Source organism: Cebus imitator, unplaced genomic scaffold (genome assembly GCF_001604975.1).
Source record: "Cebus imitator isolate Cc_AM_T3 unplaced genomic scaffold, Cebus_imitator-1.0 Scaffold93, whole genome shotgun sequence".
NCBI classification, from domain to species: Eukaryota; Metazoa; Chordata; class Mammalia; order Primates; family Cebidae; genus Cebus; species Cebus imitator.
Window position 1 is genome coordinate 2,579,258 of NW_016107408.1, and position 21,600 is coordinate 2,600,857.

At 48.4% G+C, this 21,600-nt stretch overlaps 1 long non-coding RNA gene across 1 annotated transcript in view; it reads right to left on the reverse strand.

Moving 5' to 3' along the window:
* Positions 1 to 2,113: 2,113 nt before the first annotated feature.
* Positions 2,114 to 21,600, reverse strand: part of LOC108309344 — a 181,130-nt gene continuing 161,643 nt past the window's right edge. Inside the window, exon 3 of the long non-coding RNA XR_005201420.1 lies at positions 2,114 to 3,625. This is a non-coding gene — a long non-coding RNA (uncharacterized LOC108309344). The remainder of the gene's footprint in view (positions 3,626 to 21,600) is intronic.

The following is a 21,600-nucleotide window of genomic DNA, read 5'->3' on the forward strand; positions in this document are numbered from 1 at the left end:
TCTAGAGAAGAGTGATGCTTTAGACTACTTCAGCCTCTCGAATTCTGTGATTGCATGTGGATGAGGAGATAAGAAAAGAGAGGGCCAGGCACATTGGCTCACGTACTTCAGGAGGCCAAGGCAGGAGGATTGCTTGAGCCCAGGAGTTCAAGATCAGGCTGGGCAAGATGGTGAGACCCTGTCTGTACAAAAAATGCTGAGATGGTGCCACTGCACTCCAGCCTAGGTAGCAGAGTGAGCTAGAGAGACAGAGGGTGGGGAGAGAGGGAGAGAGAGGATTGTTGACTTTGACATAAGATCAGGACTTCTTTTGAAACCAAGGAATGAAAGTGAAACATAAATGAAGGGATCATCTAAAATGCATTCATCTTTTAAAAAAGAAAAATGGCACCCAAGGAGGTGGTGAGCATCTCTCCAATGGTAGCGAGGTACTGAGTGAGAATCGCCACGGGGGCAAACACCAAGGTGCTTGGTACGTCTGCATGTTCATCCCTACCCTAGTGTGTAATTCTCTCCCTGTGGCGTTGCCATGCCAGATGAAGGAAATTATCTGAAGGCCCCTATTCCAGCACTGCAAACACTCATGCCTGTCTTTCAGCAGAAAAGATGGAGACCAGATGCCCTGACAAGCAGCAACAACGTCAGGATGCCACACGATCCTGAAAACCTGGCTTTTTCTAGCCTGCGAAAGAACCTGTAATTTGCCTTCAAGTTGTTCTTACTTGTTACGAAGACCAAAAAAATTGGGCTGGTGCAACGCTCCCTTCACCCACTCCCCGCCCCCATGACTGCCACCTCCAAGTTCTGCCCCCTCATCCCAGATAAAGTCAGTGTCTAGAAAGGTAAGTATGACCAGGGAGGCCCCACTCCACGCTGAGTTGAACTCAAAGGTTATCTAGGAGACTTTAGAGAGAATGTACATACTTAGCCCCAGTTTACACACCCTTGATATTTTAAAAGATTCTAGAGTTCAAAGGAATTTCAGGAAGTCCTCTAGCCAACTCCTTTGCTCCCCAGACAACATCATCCCAAAGATTTTAGTTCTTTATCTCTGTCTAGCAAAGATGCAGATTTGGAGTCTTGGCTCATTATTCTACAGAGAGCATGTGTATGTGTGTTTGGGTGCACGTGTGTGTGTGTGTGTGTCTGTATGCTTGCACATACATTACAGTCTATCTTCCTCAGTTCCCAGGGCTGTTGTTATTAGTTTTGTTTCCTAATGAACTGTTTCGTTTGTCATGAGAAAGTTAGTTTTTCCTTTAAAAGGAAGGTTGTACTGGAGAGGAGTTCCTGATATGTTGAAGCCCTGCCATGCCCACCATCCACAACACTCAGAAGGATGTGGTCTCAGCTGGTTCTTCATATAACCCTACTATCCTGGAAACAATTGATTTTGCTGGCACTGGTGCCTGATCCAATGGCATCCGTCTGTGGTTGTCCGAGGGCCAAAGAAGTAACCAGACGCAGGAGCTCTAAATGCAGATTGGCTAAACCAATCAACAGCATCAGTCGGTTATGTAAGTACCAAAGTAAAGGTAGGGTCGTTGAGTCACCCAGGAGGGTGACTAGTGGTCTCCATTTGCCCAGGACTGTCCCAGGTTTAGCACTGTATGTCCTTCATCCCAAGAAACCCTTTAGTTCTGGGCAAACTGGGACAGTTGGTCACCCTCAGCTCATCACAACAGCAGAGTTCTAGAGTCAGGGGCTGCAAACAGAGAACCAAGATGACCATATGTGATTGCTCTTGTTATCCTTGGAAACCAGCTAGTACTACTGCGTCTGCTGAATGACCTTGGGCTTTTTGAAAAGGCTTAGCAAGGCAGTGGCTGGGACTGTTTCCTGTCTACCTTACTATCACGGTGACTTTGGAATACACCAGCATTTATGATCTCTGTTCCTTGACACCTCTAGGAATCCAAGGAATACATTGCCTGCAACTGTGCGTCAAGGAAGGAAAAAGGTGAAAGCCCATCAACAGTCTGTAAATTTCAATAGCTCTAAACGTCTTCAAGAGATTCTCCTCAATCATTTTGTGATGAATCTGAGAGGTCCACAAGCACCCCATTGCTCTACTTAGAAGAAACTGACATCACTCAATGGTCGTTCAAGCATATCAACTGCAATATACAAAAGCTTTAATTCTTTTTGCAAAAAGCAAGCCATCTATTCCCCTTGGAGATAATAATAAAGTACAAACAGCTTTGACTCTGCATCTGGACTAGGGTGAACCATGACAGATATTTAGGAGGTGTTTTAAGTCATGCATACGTTGGCTACAGAGTAAAAGAAACAGAGAAGACTCCAGCTATTGTCCGGTATGTATGTGCCATCAGCACACACTGGGGAGGAGGGTCCTCGCTAAGCACCACCAGCCCTGGTAGCTGGTTAGTCTGTCATGAAGCATCATGATCTGGCATGGACCCCCAACTGCCACTTGAGAGAAGGTCTTCACAGCAGACTGTACATCTGTGTCACAGAAGATGGCTGCAGGGAACAACACTGTTCACTTTTTGCCCTTCCAAGTGTACACTTGTATGTGATCCAAGCGAAGAAAGCTGAGGATGGAGAACACCAGCCTTCTCCATCAGTTCCCCTGCTGAAGCCATCTCCAGCAGCCCTAAGGTCTGAGAGCCTGATGAACTTTCGCACTGATCTGTGTATCATTCTGGAACCTGGTGGCCAGATACCAAACAAATGAGAAGAGTCACTATTCCAAGCCTGCTTGCAATGCACAGAACACTGGCCTCTTTAGATGGAGCAGGAACAAAGATTAAGATCCCATTTGACCTAAGTGTGGTTAACTATTCACTCTGTATCCGGCTGGAAGATAATGGAGCAAACAAGAAAAATTGCTAAGTACAAGGGCACGGCAGACGTGGGAGGCAGGGGGCAAGAAAGGGTGTAGTAGAAAGCCCTTTGGTTGCCTGGGATGGGGTAGGGGAAGAGTCTCATGAGCAGTAGCAGCAGAGGAAACATTTTCCCCAAGGAAGAAGGACGAGGTCTGGCATGATGAGTCTTCTCCGACTGTAGGTCACCTCCAGCATTGCAGCCCTCTGCTCCTTCAGGTCAGACTATTTCTCAGTGTCAGGGTCTTTGCTTTCTACCCAAATGGCTACTCAAATCCAGAGGTTTCTTTATGCTCCAAAATAAGATTTTTTTTTTTTTTTTGCAACAGGGTCTCGTTCTGTCGCCCAGGCTGGAGTGCAGTGGGGTGATCACAGTCCATTGCAGCCTTGACTTCCCAGGCATCAGTCATCCTCTTGCCTCAGTCTCTTGGGTAGCTGGGACTACAGGCACATGCCACCATGCCCTGCTAATTTTTTTATTATATTACTCTTTTTTTTTTGAGATGGGGGTCGCCCTCTGTTGCCCAGGCTGGTCTTGAACTCCTGGGCTCAAGCGATCCTCCCACTTCAGCCTCCCAAAGTGTTGGGATTATAGGCATGAGGCACCATGCCCAGCCAAGAATTCTTAATCAAATCTGGAGCTCTTGCCTCTCAAGAGGTGGTCTAGCCTTAGCCATGTCCTTCCAGAGGGTCCAGGTGGCATGCGTGGGTTCCTCTAAGCTTCCTGGTGGGGAATGTGGATGAGGGAGAGCAGCCCTTGATCAGTCCTCCTTCCCATCCTGTGGACCAAAAAACAGTACGAGAGTTAGATTCTAGCTTCTGCCCTTTCAGGGTCTAGCATCACGTTACTGTCTTTGGTTCATAAGGTTTTAGCTGTTGAATGGAACATATACTTCAAAAAGCAGTATTTTAGTGAAGTAGGGGGAAAAAAGCTTATTTATACCTCTGAAGGAACTATCCATCCACTGAATCATCACCAGGAACCCTCCTACACAAATCCCACCACGATACCCAGAGCTGATTTTTTAAAATGCCGTTGAGCACAGCCAGTCCAGAGGAAGTAGAAAATTCTGTGATTTATGGGGCAGGGAGCTCAGGGGTGGTAGATCAGCCACTTTATAGTGGAAAGCTGAGACACAGAGGGTGCCGGTGTTCTTGCTACAGAACAGCAGGGCTCTGGTTTCTAATCCTAATGTTTAGGATTTACTAGGAATTTCTCTCTGCTCCTGAAACACCCTTAACAATGAATTAGGAACTTACCCAGAGTGGATAGCTCAGAGGAAATGGGAAGACACCATTAAATATATTTATTTTTCCCTAATTCTGATAGCAAATAAATTAAGATGTACTTGGACTCAGGATACTTTCCTTGATTTTCACCCCCTGACATTACCTTCCATTACTGAGTAACAAATATATTGAATAGCACCAAATGCCCTCAGGAGACTGCCCTATTTTAAAACTGATGAGTCTCAGCAGTACAAGTGAGGGGCCTTGTATTAGTCTGTTTTCACACTGCTATAAAGAAATGCCTGAGACTGGGTAATTTACAAAGGAGAGAGATTTAATTGACTCTCAGTTCCACATGCAGTGGGAGGCCTCAGGAAAGTTACAATCATGGCAGAAGGCAAAGAAGAAGCAAAGACCTTCCTCACATGGCGGAAGGAGAAGGAAGAGCAAGCAGGGAAAATGCCAGACACTTATAAAACTATCAGATCTCGAGAGAACTCACTCGTTATCATGAGAACAGCATGGGGGAACTGCCCCCATGGCCTAATCACCTCTCACCAGATTCCTCCCTCCACGCCTAGGGATTATGCGGATTAAAACACAAGATGAGATTTGGGTGGGGACACAAAGCCAAACCTTATCAGGCCCATTCACAGATATAGATAGCACGGGCCTTACCAAAGAGGCTGCCTTCTGGGTCTCTGATTCTAGCCATCACTATCAACCGGGGCAACCACAAACCCATGCATTCACAAGTACCATATTGGATTAGATGCTGTGGATATAGAATTCAAACAGACAGGCAAACCCCACCCTCACAGGCCATAATGGATCCATAACATGGATGGAAGTTTTCCTTAGGCAAGCATAGGACCAGAGGACAGCAAGGCCTTGAGGGAAATGCACCGGGGATTCTGGAGGCATTCGGAAACCAACAGGGCCCCTTCTGTCCCTCAAAAGACCTGGAAGCCCCGCTCAAACCGGTGCAAAGGAATTCTCCTTCATGAGGGCTCTAGCTGAGGCCCTGGCACGGATGTGTGCAGCGACCATGAAACCCAGAGAGAAGGGCGCTAGTGGCCAGAGATGAGACAATGACACCGTGGTGTCATTACATACACATGTGTGCATGCGCGCACGCACACACACACACACACACACACACACACACACACACACAGGTTTTCATCCAAAGTTCCCAGCTCATAACTCCCATAGCCCTTGTTACAGTCTTTTGCTATAATGTTAGGTGCTTTGGGCCTCAGGAAACAGAATCCCCCTCCTGCCCTCCTTTCATCTGCCCCAAGGCAGGACTCTAATCTTCCTCACTTTTCTGACTATGGGTCTTGAGACCCTCCCCAGAGAGGAACCTGCCCTATACTTTGGGGAAGGAATGCAGACATCATGAAGCTTCCATAAAACCCCAAGAAGATAAGCTTCCTCAGGGTCCTTCCAGATAGCTAAGCACATGGAGGTTCCCGGAGGGTGGATCATCCAGGGAGGACAGGGAATCCCTACGCCCCTTTCCCCACACCTCACCCTATGCATCTACTAACCCGTATCCTTTTATCAGCCTTTAGATTACACCACTAAATGAGTTTCCCTGAGTTCTGTGAGCTACTCCAGCAAATTAATAGAACCCAAAGAGGGGAGTCATGGGAACCTCAACTTGAAGCTGGTCTGTGAGAAGTTCCAGAGGCCCGGACTGGCAACTGGCATCTGGGGAAGTGGGAGCAGTCTTGGGTGCTGAGTCCTCAACCCACGGGACCTGATGCTATCTCCAGGTAGATGGTATCAGAATTGATTTGGTATTGGGGAGAAACCTGCACACATTCGGTCACCGACATATTCCGTGTTGACTGTCGCAGTGTGAGAGCAGAGGAAAAGCATGGTTGGAAAGAGTTTTCCCCACACAGTCACAATGAGAGCCTGGGAGGGGCTGACGAGGAGGAAGATGGTTCAAGACATTTCTCTGCAGAGGAACCTGGGACAGGAGAGTCTGCATTTTAGAGTTAGCTGAAAACTAAAAGAATAAAAAAACAAAAAGACAACCAATGTGCAGACACAGAAGCGTCTGTGCGCTCCAGGCAGCTCTCTGATTGGTGGCCGAGAAGGAAGCCAAGAGTCTCTGCCCAGGTGTTGCCAGGGCTCCCTGGACACGCCCTTTCATCGGGACCTGAAAACACCCACAGAAACGCAAAGTTCTGCTAATCGTTCTCTGGTTTCCTTTCTCCGCCTGGGTAGTAGGGCCCTCTGAGCTGTCTCCGAGAGAGCCCTTTTCCCCTGGGAGATGCATGCAGCTCGCAAATTAATTGGCAACAGCCGGGTGAATCACACAGGGACTTCCTTCTTGTTGCTGGGCAACTGCATGCACTTGGCAATGGGACATTAAACACAGAGGGGAATGCTGTGAGGCATTTGCAAAATAAAATAAAAAGCAAAAGATACAACACCCCAGACTCTCGTCCCAACAGGGCTGGCCCAGCCAAGAGGGGTGCAGAAGGGGAATGAGGGAATCCACACAGGGGAGGGAAATGAGGTTAGGCCATAAGCAGATCCTAACTCTCCCTCCTCCCCGCAAATCAAACTCTTCTAGATATGGCATTTGTATTCTACTCAAGACACACCGCTGTTAGCCCGGAGAATGACCATAGGAGGCACAGGAATTAGAAGGCATCTAGAGATCCTGTTCCCTAGAACTACAGTGAAGCTTTGCAAAGCTTGCTAAGGAACCACCATGTCTACTGTTTATGCTTCTCCATCATCCATCACTCCACAGGTTAAGTCACCTGACCAAGGTGGCACAGACCCCTCTGGGGCAGGATACTTCCCTGCCTTCCCCTCCACTCCCAGGTCCCTTCCACTTGAATGTTTTCATGCCTGTTGCTATGGCCGCTGGGAGCTGATTAGACAAGCCCTCCAACACGTCTCCTTGCCCTGCAGACCTTGTTTCTGGCCTCTTTTAAAACCCCCAGACAGAAGTGAAATCTATGTACATTCTGTGTTTGGAAAAAAAAAAGATGGGGTTAAGAAATGAAAGAAGAGTAGCAAGAGGGCTCCTGTGGAGAGCTGAATAGTAGCCCTCAAAGATGTCCACATCCTGATCCCTGTAAGCTGTGAATGGTGCCTCAGATGGCAAAAGGGCCTGTGCAGATGTGAGGAAGGTAAGGAGCTTGAGAAGCCACCTGGACTATCCAGGCAGGCCCTAACTGTGATGACAAGTGTCCTTATAGGAGAGAGGTGGCCGGGCGCAGTGGCTCATGCCTGTAATCCCAGCACTTTGGGAGGCCGAGGCAGGTGGATCACAAGGTCAGGAGTTTGAGACCATGCTGGCCAATATGATGAAACTCCATCTCTACAAAAAATACAAAAATTAGCCGGGTACGGAGGCGGGCACCTGTAGTCCCAGCTATTCGGGCAGCTGAGGCAGGAGAATTGCTTGAACCTGGAAGGCAGAGGCTGCAGTGAGCTGAGATCACACCACTGCACTCCAGCCTGGGAGACAGAGCAAGACTCTGTCTCAAAAAAAAAGAAAAAAGAGAGACAGAGAGAGGCAGAGGGAGATCTGGTCCCAGAGAGACAGTAGGCAGTGTGATAATGGAAGTAAGAGGTTGGAAGGATTCAAAAAAGGGGTCCAAAAAACAGATTCTCCCCTAGAACTTCCAAAAGGAAGCCCCGCAGATGCATGGACTTTTGCTCAGTGAAGCTGGTCTCCAGAACTTAAAATAATGAATTTGTGTTGTTTTAAGTCACTATGCTTCCCCAAGGCAGGACTAATCTTCCCCAATTTTCTGACTATGGGTCTTGAGACCTCCCCAGAGAGGGACCTGCCCTATACCCTGGGGGAAGGAAAGCTGATGTCACGAAGCTTCCATAAAACCCCAAGAGGTCAGGGTTCTTTGGGGTGCTTCCAGATAGTTGAGCGCATGGATGTTCCTGGGGAGTGGTGAGTCCAGGAAGGGCATGGAAGCTCCGCGTCCCCTTCCCCCACACCTCACCCTATGCATCTCTTCATCTGTAGCCTTTAGAATAAACCACTGAACATGTTTCTCTGAGCTCTGTAAGCTGGAGAAGCATCTTCTTCCCTGTCAGTCCCTCTGGGCCCTCATCATGACTGTGTAGGGAAAACTCTCTCCAACCATGCTTATTCTCTGCTCTCACACCACAAGAATCAACACAGAAGACATCCGTGACCAAATGTGTGAGGCTTTCTCCCCCAGACACCTACCTGCGGTCACCTGCTGCGTGTCCTCCAATTCAAATCTGATCACTAAGTTTGTGGTCATTTATCACACCAACAATAAAACTAATCCTGTCAATACAGTGTCTGTATTTTCCCAGAGACTTTTGCAGATAGTATCACAGGAGGGATATGGGTAACAATTAAGAGGATCTGGGCAAAAAGGGTGGGATCTGGAATTTGGCTTAGAAAGGTCAAACCAACACCCTGCAGCCTCAGCAAGAAAAGAGCAGGTCTCAGAGTATCTAAGGCAAAAAGTAGTCCCAGCTTTGAAGTGGGATGTTAAATTAAACCATTTGCTGACTGTAACTTGGGCAGGTGGCTTCATCTCTGAAAGCCTCAGTTTCATCATTGCAAAATAGAGATATTATTAACCACCTTGCAAAGCTCTTAGGATTAAATGAGATAAAATCATGAAAAGCAGCTGGCACATGGTAGATGCCAAATATACCACGACCCTTAGGAAACAGTAGGTGTGCACAGAGCATAAGTCTGTTAGTTTCTCACTCCTGTATCTATTCTATCCTTTCCTCTTAGTAATAGAAGTCTCATCTGGAGTTCACACATTGCAGCCCAGAGTAAAAAGACTACGTTTCCCAGCCTTCCTCACAGTTAGATATGACTATGTGACGAAGATCTCGCCAAGGAGATGTAAGCAGAAGTGTTGCAGGACTTCTGGGGAGGCTGCTTCCAAAGGTGCTGGAAGGAGCCCAGTTTTGACTTGCCTGCCTTTACTATCTTCTGCTTTCAATGAGGACATGATGGCTGGTGCTCTAGCAATCATCTTGGACTTTGAGGGACATGGAATATGGAAGTCTTGCAGTCAGATGGTCTAACAAGATGATGGGAGCCTGGATGGCTAATAACTCCACAGCTGTCACGTTTAGCCTTCAGCGGTCTTCCTCTGGATTTCGACGTGAGAAATGCTCTTCTGTCTTAGTTAGGTCATTGTTGTCTTGGATTTTTTTAAAAAAACGGAGTCTCACCCAGGCTGGAGTGCAGTGACGCAATCTCAGCTCACTGCAGCCTCTGCCTCCCAGGTTCAAGTGATTCTCCTGCCTCAGCCTCCCGAGTAGCTGGAATTACAGTTACATGACACCACGCCCGGCTAATGTTTGTATTTTAGCAGAGATGGGGTTTCACCATGTTGGCCAGGCTGGTCTCGAGCTCCTGGCCTCAAATGATCCACCCACCTCGGCCTCCCAAAGTGCTGGGATTACAGGGGTCAGTCACCGTGCCCGGCCCGTTGTCTTGGATTTTTAGTAATCATCATGGATCCAATATATCGCAGATCTAGGCAACTAGGATTCAGGGTCACTCAAAGACAAACTGCAGCCCCGATCAACAGGCTTGACATCACCTGGGAACTTAGGACTGTGAGTTCCTGAGCTCCACTCCAGATTTACTGAATAAAAACCTCTGAGAGTGCAGCCCAGCAATTTGCTTTAATAAGCTTTCCAGGTGATTCTGATGCAAACTCAAATGTGAGAAGCACAAGTCTAGAGCAAGATTTCTCCACTCGGCACACTCAGGGCTGGATAATTCTTGGTTGTGGGAGACCGTCCTGTGCATTGTGCAATGTTCGGTGCCAACCCCAGCCTCTATCCACTAGATGCCAGAGTTTCCACAAGCCCATGCTAGGTGTGATCATCAAAAATGTCTCAGACATTGGGTATGTCTGGGATGGAGGGACCGGGCAGCAAAATTGTCCCCAGTGTAGAAACACTGTGCCAGAGGAATGGTTCTTTCCTGACCTTGGCTGCTCATTAGAATCACCTGGGAAGCTTTTCAAACTCCCACTGTCTCGGCCTCATCCCAGCCCAGTTAAGGCAGAATCTGTAAGGGCAGGACTGAGGCAGCAGTGAAAGCTCCCTGGCTGAGCCCAGTGATCAGCCAACATTAAGAATCACTGCTGAGGGGCAGCCAGCTGAAGAGGAACTGTGTGCTCCGAGCTGTTGAGGGTGCTGAACCCAGATCATGAGCAGAACCTAAGAGGTTCTAGAGCAAAAACTGTAATAAGAGTGACTAGGGGAGACTTGGAACCAACGTCATACCTGCCAGATGGGTGACTAGATGGGGTGGAATTCCTGGCAGCTGTGCCACCTCATTTCCCATAAGAACAGGGTGGACACCTTTCAGCCTCTCACATGAATAACCACACAAAGCCTCAGTTTCCTCCCCTTAAAAACACAGCACCCAATAAGCCAGCTCCCACGAGGCGCTAAGCACTAGCTCATCTGACAAAAAGAACTGTCTTAAAAAAGGCAACCATGTGACCGTGGAGCTCTTTCAAGATCAACCCCATGGGCACAAGGATGTTCTCTGAGCAAGCACAGATTTCACGTATATTCAAGGTAGCCCTGACAATAAGCTTGGCAACGGGTCCATCATGGAGGTGGAGTATAGAAGGAAGAATTAAATGAGAATTAAATGAGAAACCAGCGACAAACAATGAAGGAGGGATGAATAAGCAGATGCCCTCTCCTTAGGAAGAAAGATTAAGTCCCGTATAAATTCTTTCTCCTACCGGGACTGTCTTTTTCCTTCATTATTTCATTCCCAGCCTGCTCTGCTAAAACGCTGAGCCGAGCTTTTCCTTGTTTTCTTTGGCCTGAATCATTAAGTCCAGGATGTCAGTGGGAGGAGGCAAGGGGAGGCGGAGAAGAGGAGGAGAAAAGGAGGAAGCTAACAGGCTCTCATTGTCTCAGGTGTACCAAGTCACTGCAGAACCAGAATCAGCGGCTTCCCTGCACTCTACGTTCTTCAGCCCCACCTGGCTAGCCCAGATGGAAAGATAAAGGAACAGGTACCAGTCTATAAAGCATACAAAAAAAGCCAACTCCCAGTGTCTCCCAGAGGCCTTAGGGCCAACATGTCCATTCTTTCCCAAGGGATTTGCCTTCTATTCTTTGAGTCCTTTTAATGCAGCTGATTGGGACAAGGTAGAAAAAATCCAATTGCTCCATACCAGCAAGACCAGAAAGACCAGGAACTCAGGATTCTGTTCCAGCTTCCTTTTCTGTGCCTAAGGACTTCCAACAGGTCACTGTTTGCAACAAGCGAGTCTGGAGAATACAGGATCTTGTCGCTGGCATTGGCTGCTTCCCATGTTAGCACCTTCCTTTTTCTATTTTTTCTTCTTTTTTTGAGGCATCATTCTACTCTTGTCACCCAGGCTGGAGTGCAGTGGCATGATCTCGGCTCACTGAAACCTCCGCCCCCTGGGTTTAAGCGATTCTCCTGCCTCAGCCTCCTGAATAGCTGGGATTACAGGCACATGCCACCACACCTGGCTAATTTTTGTATTTTTAGTAGAGACGGGTTTTCACCATGTTGGCCAGGCTGGCCTCGAACTCCTGACCTCAGGTGATCCACCCGCTTCAGCTTCCCAGAGTGCTGGGATCACAGCATGAGCCACTGCGCCCGGCCCACCTTCCTTTCTTTACCCTCACCACCCCCTCCTCACAAAGTCAAAGAGATCTCCCATTTGACTCAAGTCCCTGGGTTCCCTCTAGCCTGTAAAGCTCGTGTGCAAATGTCCTGACTCTTACAAACGTGTTAAAAAATAAAACTTAGGCCAGGCGCGGTGGCTCAAGCCTGTAATCCCAGCACTTTGGGAGGCTGAGGCGGGTGGATCACGAGGTCAAGAGATCAAGACCATCCTGGTCAACATGGTGAAACCCCGTCTCTACTAAAACTACAAAAAATTAGCTGGGCATGGTGGCGCGTGCCTGTAGTCCCAGCTACTCAGGAGGCTGAGGCAGGAGAATTGCCTGAACCCAGGAGGCGGAGGTTGCGGTGAGCCGAGATCGCGCCATTGCACTCCAGCCTGGGTAACAAGAGCGAAACTCCGTCTCAAAAAAATAAATAAATAAATAAATAATAAAACTTAAAAAGCTTCCAGATGTTCTGTTTGTATTGTGGTGCTTCTCTGCAGTAGTCTCCAGAGGCTAATACATGGTGCACAGCATCCTGACTGCCCAGATAAAATATGAGGCAGCCAAGAGGCACGGCCTGGGGGTGAGTGGGGATGACCCTTCCCCAAGGACCACAGCTCACCCAGTTCATCCATTAACTCTTCCATTGCCAAGGGGCCACTTTCTACTTTCCCTTTGTTCTTCCACTATAATAGGTGGGACACACACATCCCTGGAGTTTATTGCATGCTGTGCAAAAACCTTCAAACGGCTGCAAAGGAACAAGTCTGATAAGCTTTTAGGTTTGGCCTCCTCTGACTGTCCACCTCACCTCACCATTCAACTTCTCACGCCAGCTGCCTTTGGGATGTAGAGCCAGGGACACAACGACACAGGAGTGACCCTCCTACTTAAGATGTTAAGTTACCATTTTCAAGGACATCTTAGGAGCTGGACCAGCCAGAACGAGGGAACGGAGTTCATGAGATGTCGAGGCCCCTCTGGGGCTGGTGGCCTCTGATCTACAGAAAGGTAATTGCCAACGGGCCAGCTTGAACACACACAGCCACACAAGCAACCCAAGGTACACGCACCTGAGGGCCCACGATTCTTTGTACAGGGTGACACCTGCTCCCTTTGATGCTTGCCGGATGTGTTCCCATTGGGCAAAAACCAGACCTCAATAAAACCCGGCATTATCAAGAGGCCGGTGGTTTGTGATTGCACCAGCCTGTTATCTCCGAGGCCCTGGGTAGGGCTGCCTTGCGGTTCTCCATTGAAAAGCACTAACTTATAGGTAGATCAAAGAGACCCTCCCAAACCAGCCAACCTGGATCCCTTGTTTGTCCGGGTGGACTGTGCCAAGAGATGGACTTTAAAGATAATAGGAACTCCAGTCCCAGACTCCCTTCTGCCCTCTCCTTATCATGCGATATGTCCCTCAGGGGCCATCCAACAGCCGATCATAGGGCCCTTCCTTCTCTTTCTTCAGATGACCCATTTAACAACAGCAAGTGGGGGATCTGGCCCGGCAGAGTCCTGCCCCTGCTGCAACAATGAGGGTCGAGGTCAGGGGAGAGAAACAGCAACTTTGAGACCAGGCAGGAGCTCTTCTCCCCTTTGGGAATCACGCCAGGAATGAGATTCCAGACAGAAGGTCGCTGATTCCACTTTCCCCTCATGAGGGACAAACTGCCAGGTCCTCCTGCCTTGGTCCCTAAATTTCCCTGTTGGCCTCTACTGTCCATCCAGATATTTGAGAGCCACCGGTCAGTCTGCAGGGAGGACACAGTGGGACCTCTGAGTTGTTTGGATCTGGGTCACCAAGCAGGACTGCCCATTGATATGGGAGAGAAAGAGCATGCACCACCAGACTGCGGGTGCTGGTAGCCAGCTCAGCTCCTGATATGTCCCTGCCCGGTAGCATAGGTCAACCTGGTCAGCTGCAGGCTGCAGTAGCAGCCACGTTTTCCTTCATGCACTGAGGGTACCAAGCTCACTATCTGGCACTTAAGAGGCAAAGGAATGAATGGATGGATGAATGAACAAATGGATGAATGAATGAACGAACACATGAAGAGGTCGCTAGCAACACAAGCTAGTCATCTTAAAGCATGGGAGGCCCTTAGAACATGAACACTCATTCCTACCAATGGGAAAACACTTCAGATAGCACTTCTCAGAAGTCCCACAGCTTAATGATACAAAGTCAGATCAGGGTTCCAGTCCCGGATTAGCCTCTCAGGAGTGGTAGGTTCCTGGGCAAGTTACCTCAATTCTCTTGAACCCATCTGTAAAACACGATGACTCCTAGGCTTGTTGTAAGGACTGAGTTAAGTACTAAAGACTCAGTTAAGTAATATTTGTTATGACTCTATTTCCCTATGGCATTATCTCCATTTCAAAAATACAGTCAGCACATTTCTGAAGAGGAAGGACATTCAGCCACTTCTGTGGTTCTTTTCCTGCTATAAACCATCCCTAAGAAGTGCACAATAAAGTCCAGATCCATCTTCCATTACTCCTTTTTTTTCCCATTTACAATAAGTAAAATTGTTCGTAACATTTAGATTAACCCTTACCTTGCCTCCTTCCATATTCCCTCAACCACCCCTAAAAGTTCTGAGAACTTGTGCCCACGTTCAGGGAGGAGGTAATGAAGGCAGGAGTCATGAGCAGGGTGCTTAGGACACCCTCACCATGAATGATTTAGCCCAGCTACTGATAAAGTCTTGATTCCAAGATAGGTAAGACTAATCCAAACTCTCGCTTTGCTATTGTTTCATGCTACACATTACACGGATACCCAACTCCTGTATCCTTCCCTTGTATCTTTCATCGTTCTAATTTGTGTTCTTTCTTCCTTGAACCCCTGGTTTATCTGTCTCTGTCTCACTCTCATTAGAGACACTACGGCCTTAGAGACAGGATAGGCCAACTCAACTGGAAATGATGCTGATAAGGGCTCTGTCTGTTCTGCCTGGTCCTGGCCCCACATGGCCTGGCTAGCTTGTGGCATCCGTGCCAAGGTGAGTGGGGGAGTTGGGCCTCAGCACACTCCCATCAAGATGGGGCGAGGCTGTTGCCCAAGGCTGCAGCTGGACTCTCAGAGGCACAGGGAGGTCACGCAGCAAGTTCACAGAACAGGCCACCCACACGGCACATCAGGGCTGCTGGACTGTCCCCAGGGCCAGAGCTGCGCTGGCCCTTGGCCCTGACTCGGAAGACTCCACCATATGGCCTCCCTCTGGGAGGGTAAGAGGAAGAAAAGAAGTAAACCAGGGGCCAGGAAGAGCCATGCTGCCCTCTGAATGCCAGAGACCCTTCTCGGGCATGGGGATGGTAGGGGGTATTACATTTGCTCCCAGCAGGTCTGAGACAAGAAAGGGGGTGTCCAGTAAATGAAATGGGTAACAGCTGATAGCAACACGAAAGATGAGCAGATGAGATTGGCTCTCCCTTTCTGCTCTTCTTGGGTTCTCTCGCTCTCTCTCACTCTCTCTCCAGCCCCCAAATGTGTTTCCGGGGTTTGACCTGAACTTCAAAAACCTAAAGTTTGGGAGACTTCACACTTTTCTAATTAAAGACCCAAACTGGATTTTCATGTTTGCAGATAACTTTGACCAAAAGTGTAGGCAGCAGAGCAAAACAGGAAGAGAATGATCTCTCTCTTGTTTTTTTTTTTCTTCTCTCTCTCTCTCTCTCTTCCTCCTCCCCCTAAAAAGTACTGGGGGGTAGGGGAAGGAAGCAAACAAAACCTCTCTGCAGCTTTGGCCCCTAAGTCCCCTGAGCCCGCCAGCATTCTGTTGACAGCCTTTCTCTTTCCTGTGGTCCTACAGGCACCAGTTCCATCCCTGTTGGGGCAGTGGTGGGGGTGGGGAAAGTTGGGCAAGGCTCTGGGAAAAGAGAGGAAGGAGGCAAAGAGTAGATCTCTGGCACAGCTGCCAAGAACAGAGCCCGAATGCCTTGTCTCAGCGGAAGGCAACCCACCCTCCTGGGCTCCCGGGCATGCTGGGGCTTGCTGAAAACCAGAGCCCTGGCTGGCAGAGGCAGTGGACAGGGAACCAGAATTCAAAGGGGTGGCCGAAGGAGGGGGGTGTGGGGGAAGAGGGGGAGGTTTCAGTGAATCATATAAATTAGAGACAGAAAGGATGTCAGGCCACCTTCATTTCCTTCCTCTCCTAATGGGAATTATCTCATTAGCCCCAAGCTTCCTACAGGCTAACTTTAAATGATTCCTGTAATGGGGGATTCAGTGTACACCCCACCTCCCCAACCGATCTGACTCTTAGGAGAGCTAAGAAAGGCTCTTAAAGGAACAGCAACAATAAGATGCCAGTTTTATCTGCTGACCACTGAATATTTCATGCAACCTAGGAATGGCCCTTTCTCCTTCTAGATCCACTTTTAGGAATTTATTGTGAGAAAATAGTCATGGATATGGTGATGAAGTGAATAATGGCACAAACTCTTGCTCCCCTCCCCTCCCTAAAAAAGACAGCCATGTTCTAATCCCTGCTATGTATGGATGTTACCTTATGTTAGACAGTGAAAGGGACTTGGCAGATGGAATTCAGTTAAAGGTCTTGAGATGGGGAGATTATCTTGGATTATTCAGATGGACCCTAAATGTAGCCACAGTGTTCATATAAGAAGGAGGCAGAGGGAGACTTGACTGCAGAAAGGAGAACTCCACAAAGGCAGACACTGGAGCGAAGTGGCTCCATGCCAAGGAATGCCAGCAGTCATCAGAAGCAAAAAAACAATTCTTCCCTTAAGCCTCCAAAATAAACCTGCCATGCTGACAATGACTTGGTTTTAGCTTCAGCAGTCTCATGTCAGACTTCTGGCCTCCAGAACTATAAGAGAAAAATCGGTGTTGTTTTAAACCACCAAGTTTGTGATAACTTACTACATAAGCTTTGGAAAGCTAGTACAGATATAAAGTTCTTGCTGCAAGGATTGTCATCAGAGCTTTATTTCACAGCAAAAGGAAAAAAGATGTTGAAAACATAAAAAAAGCTATTCAAAAATAACAATGTCATGGTCCTACAATGAAATATTAAACAACCATGAAAATACTGAACTATTACTTAATGATAAAAGAGTAACATCCTATAACTAAGCATGGTTCCTAAATATTTCCTTTGCTATAATTTTTCTAATGGTAAGCATCTCGTAATTATTTCTGTCATTGTATAAGTTACATGTTTATTTGCAGAGTGGTATGAGTGTTAAGGATGGTTTGATCCCTTTCTATGAATAAAGATGCAGGAACTGGTAGAAATTTAGTAGAGATGGTCAAACAGAGCAGGGGATCCAGAGTTGGCACCCTTCTGTGCTCTGAAAACCCCCAAGGTTCCTGGCAAAAGACTCTCCTCTACACATACCTCATCCTGGTACCACAGGGCATCTGGCCTGCAGACCTTGCCTGCTAACAAATGAACAAGTCCAGTCTCCTTACCATGCAGTCCGATCCCCCAGCCCCCCACCCTCAAGTCTGTTTCTCCCAGACTTGAGGTGGGGGGTTGGGGAATTGGGTTGCAAAAATAACCTTCAAAGCATGGTTATTTTTGCCTCTCTACTCTTATCTCTCTCTCAAGGTTGGGTGATATATTAGTTTACTAGGGCTGCCATAACAAGTTAGTACAAACTGATGGCTTAAAACAACAGGAATTTATTTTCTCACAGTTCAGGAGGCCAGAAGGTCAATATCAAGGTACGAAGAGGGTTGATTCCTTCTGGAGGCTCTAGAGGAGAATCTGCCCCCTGCTCCTCTCCTGGCTTCTCCAGGCAATCCTCAGCATTCCTTGGCTTGTGGATATATCACTCCAATCTCTGCTCCATCTTCACAGTCCCTTCCTCTGTCTTCTTCTCTTCGAAGGATGTGTCATTGGATTTAGGAACTGAATCCAGGATGATGTCATCTCAAGATCCTTAGCTAATTACATGTGCAAAGGCCCTATTTCCAAATAAGGTTAGATTCTGAGGTTCTAGATGGACATGAATTTTGGGAGATCACTACTCAAACTACTACAGCAAGTCTTCAGCTTCTCTTTCTCTTTGGAAACAGGGTCTCTGGAGCCCTGGCTGGAATAACAGGGCACCGTCTTGGCTCACTGCAACCTCCACCACCCAGGCTGCAGTGATCCTCCCACCACAATCCTCTACAAAAAATACAAAAATTAGCCATGACGCCTGGCTAATTTTTGGAGAGACAGAGTCTCCCTGTGTTACCCAGGCTAGTCTCGAACCCCTGGGCCCAAGTAGTCCACCCACCTCTACCTCCCAAAGTGCCAGGATTACAGGTATGAGCCACCATAGCTAGCTTCCCCGCTCTCTCTATGTCAGTCCATTTTTTTCTCTAAGTTTCAGTAATTCCACAAGGTCTTCTCTGATTCTTCCAGGTCCCATCCCTTCACAGAACTTTTCTGTAGTCCGCATCCCACAATCCAGCCATAATGCCATACTCCCATCCCCTGTCCATTGCCTCGGAACTACAGATGGAAGTATCCAAAGGCAGATGGACGCTCCCTAAATGAATGAACTTCCCATCAACTACAGTTGCCAATGTTAGAGTGGGCGGCCTCAGGAGAAATAAAATTCTCCATCACCCAAGTGTCCAAGCAGAAAGCACCTATCTGCACAGGCTGGGAGGATGCTGTGGGTCTGAATGGGAGATGGAATTAGGTGATCAAAAAGAGTCTGATTATATTAAATATGAGAGCAAAGACTGTACTCAAACAACTTAACACAGTGCTGAGCACTGAAAAGGCACTAGGCGGATGGGTATTGCCCCTCTGGGGATGCTCCCTTAAATCTCAACCTTCCTCCTTTCAATAAATGCATGAAACTTTACAAAGCAAAATAAACCATGAGAAAGAAAATGCTAAGACTGAGACTATCTGTATATTCAGCGGCCATTTGCAGACCACCTCTGTGGTATGCTGTACTGTGGGATAGAATCTGACTACAGTCAGTCTCTCTTCCTTGATGGCAAGGTGACAAGCAGGACATGATGGCATGGGCCTGTAATCCCAGCTACTTAGGTGGCTGAGGTGGGAGGATCATTTGAGCTCAAGAGTTCAAGACCAACCTGGGCAACATGGCAAAACCCCATCTTCAATTATTTTTAATTTATTATTTATTTTTAATTCTAAAAAGCCTCGAATGGTTTTTTTTTAAATTCTAAAAACCCATCTTCAATTTTTAAAAAAGCAGCAGCAGCAACAGCAGGTAACAAACCAGGGCAAAACCCATGGCAGGAAATACCTAAATCAGCAACCCCAATGGTTATGTGACCTGAGAAAGGAACTCAGTACCACCAGAGTGTCTAGATGGGCAGTTGGAGGGTCCCTTGGCAAAACCTAAGAGATGGGTTTCTGGGATCTATTTTTGTGCCTGCCCAACCCACCAAGAAAGGGAGAGAAGGCAGAGGAGCTGCTCTCTGCAGCAGCCAAGGGCAGGCTGTCTGCTCACGCTGGAGCCCAGACAAAGCACACCCACCCGGCGGTGATTTATCAGCTGTGGGAGGCCCAAGAAGCTCTTAAGCAGCAGGTGGGTGCCTGTAAAGCCACCCTCCCTGGGGAGCGCAGACCTCAGGCCTTGCTCTGCTGCTAATCACTGTAAGCACCCCAGTGCCTCAACCCCGATCTGGGTGGCCCTTCACCACTCCCAAAGCCCTGTCACATGCTCAGTGATCTCAGCTGGCCTCACATAAACCCCGTCAATAAGCAGGACAGGTGTTGTTATTATTCCCACTTTACAGATGGGGAAACTCTGGGGAAGCAGTTCGACGGCTTGCTCAGGGCCACCCAGGGAGTGCATGTCCCAATTCCTCTCATAGACTAGGTAGGCAAGTGGCATCCCCACTCCCTCTGTGCTGCCCGCCAGCACCTGAGGGCTTTACAAAGGTGGCAACAAATACCAGGGATGTCTCTTCCCCCTGGGCCCTGGGTCCCTCTTTGGACACTGGGGAGCCTGACTCACTAAAACTCCTGTGTCTTTCTGTTCAATCATCCTCCCTCCTCCTGCTTGACAGTTTGGAAGTGGAGGGGCAGGGCCCTGGCAGGAGTAAGCATAGCTTCTGCCCAGGCTGGGCCTCCCCCAGGAGCAGTAAAACATGCCTTTTGGGATTTGGGAGGAGAAGCTGCCTATTCTGTACTTTTCCAGACGTGGAGAAAGAAAGGAGAATGCAGAGCTGATTTGAACCCCTGGCTCAACTCACGAGCCCCATAGACGTCCTCAGAGATGGGCTCTGTATTTCACTAAGCAGCTCCCGGGAAGTGGCTTGGGGGACTTCAGACCAGAATGGAGCAAGAAGAACACTGCCAGAGGTCAGCGGGGTGTGAGTTAGTGATTCTCAGGCCAAGGTCCTCCACGGGAGGTAGAGCCTTTGGACCCACATAACCCACACTTCCCAAAGGCCTTCCCTGCAGATCTGATGGAGCCTCAGGAGCCAGGACTCAGGAGGTGGCACGTGCAGGGCCGGGAGGAGAGGGACATACAGGCGGGGCCAGCCCATCCATAGCCCACTCCTCCTGGAAGTCCAGAGTCTGGCTGGCTCCTTGAACCCGATCTTCTAAGCAGGACAAAAAGAAAAAAAAAATAAAATGTGCTTGTGATTTTCCCTAACCAACCCATTTCTTTTTCCCCCTTCCCAACCCCTGTGAAATCTCCACCCTCAAGAGGCACCTGGGAGCTACCGGGCAACTAAGAGTTCAAGGGGCTCCTCTGCATTTGGGGCCAGGCAGAAAGGAGCCCCAGCACGAAGAGGTGAGTGGACAGTCGCAAGCTGTGAAAAGCCAAGCTGCCTCCAGGCATCTAGACCTGCATTTGGTTCCCATGACACTCTTACTGGCAGCGTTAATAACTAACCACGTCCCAGACAGGTGCTGGCGGCCTAGCCTTAGGAGTTCTTGTTCAGGGTTGGAAATGAGTCACTTCCCTTTTATAGTTTGCTAGCAGACTGAGTCACCCAGGGGCCGACCCTTTCACACAAGTTCTCACACCCTGGCCAACTAATACCCATGTTCATACCCTAGACCTACCCATCTACCAGGTGAGCTGGGCCCAGCAGAGCTGCCCCTCATGGTCTAGGTCAAAGAGCTGCATCCCCAGGAGTGACCCAGTCTCTGCCTTTTCCTTTTGTCACCCCACTCTCTCAATGGGGATGTCCTGCTCACTGTCCCAAGAGGCAGCTGCTGCCTGGACAGCTGTCTTAGAAGAACAGAGCCTGACAGGTGGGCGCCCATGCTCAGGGCCCGGTTATCCGCCTCACCTTGACCTTACCCTAAACATTGCTCTCATACCTCCTTAGCCCTCTGTTTGGAAACCAGAAATACCAGAAGTGGAACGTTCCAGAACTGATGAACTAAAGGACAAAACTGCAATGCAGTAAGTCAGCTTTATCCGTCTTGGGAAGGGCAGAGGCCGAAGGCAGGTAAACTGAGGCCCATGACTGTTAATACACTTTCCTACTTCAGGTGGGAGGCAGGACAGGTCACCGAGGCCAAGGCTGCGGGCACCCACACTCGTCAGGTGGCTCTGGTGTCAATCTCTCAGGACTAATCTCCCAAAAGACAACAAATAAATGTCATCGGAGAAAACAAGTTCATATGCATTTTTCAGTAACCCTTCCTTCCCCAATCTCATATGGCGTCTCTTAAGTTTGCCAGCAGGTGGGCATGCTTGCCCAGACCCAGTGACATCCACCTCACCTTTGACCTTTACCCCAAACATTGCTCTCATAACTCCTCAACCCAGGGAGTGCATTTGGTCCTTTTTAATTCAAAAAATATTTTTTCTGAATTAAAAAAGAGAGTGTACTTAAGAGAAAAAGAAATCATGAAACTAAAAAACAAGAGGTTAT